The sequence below is a fragment of the Cicer arietinum genome, chromosome 2, assembly GCF_000331145.2.
Source record: "Cicer arietinum cultivar CDC Frontier isolate Library 1 chromosome 2, Cicar.CDCFrontier_v2.0, whole genome shotgun sequence".
Taxonomy (NCBI): domain Eukaryota; kingdom Viridiplantae; phylum Streptophyta; class Magnoliopsida; order Fabales; family Fabaceae; genus Cicer; species Cicer arietinum.
In genome coordinates, this window is record NC_021161.2 from 52,521,717 (window position 1) to 52,522,182 (window position 466).

Genomic DNA, 466 nt, shown 5'->3' on the forward strand with positions numbered 1-466 from the left:
TATTAGTTTTGTATAAATTAACATACTACACCTTTAAATGTATTCAACAAAATTGTAGTTATAACTTACTATAATCTATACCAACTACAAAATGAGTGAGCCATAAGTTAACAAATATATATCCTATAATATGTAAGTTGAATTCAATTGATTTATTTAATGAACTGAATTTTCACCTTAAATTCAACTCATAGAATTAAACTAAACTCAACAAGTTAATTATAGAATCAAATCCCGGCTAATTTCGAATTAGTTTAATTGATTGTTACTCATATATATTTATATATTCAATGCCTATATGATATAACTCTCCCAACTATATACTATTTCCCGTACTAAACTATAAAAAGTATGTTAGGTAGGTTTAAAATATAAGCAAGTCTTAACTATTCAACCATATATCTAATGATAATATTACTAAACAAAAAATCAAATATTAATCTATATTTTACTTTTCAACCGCTCT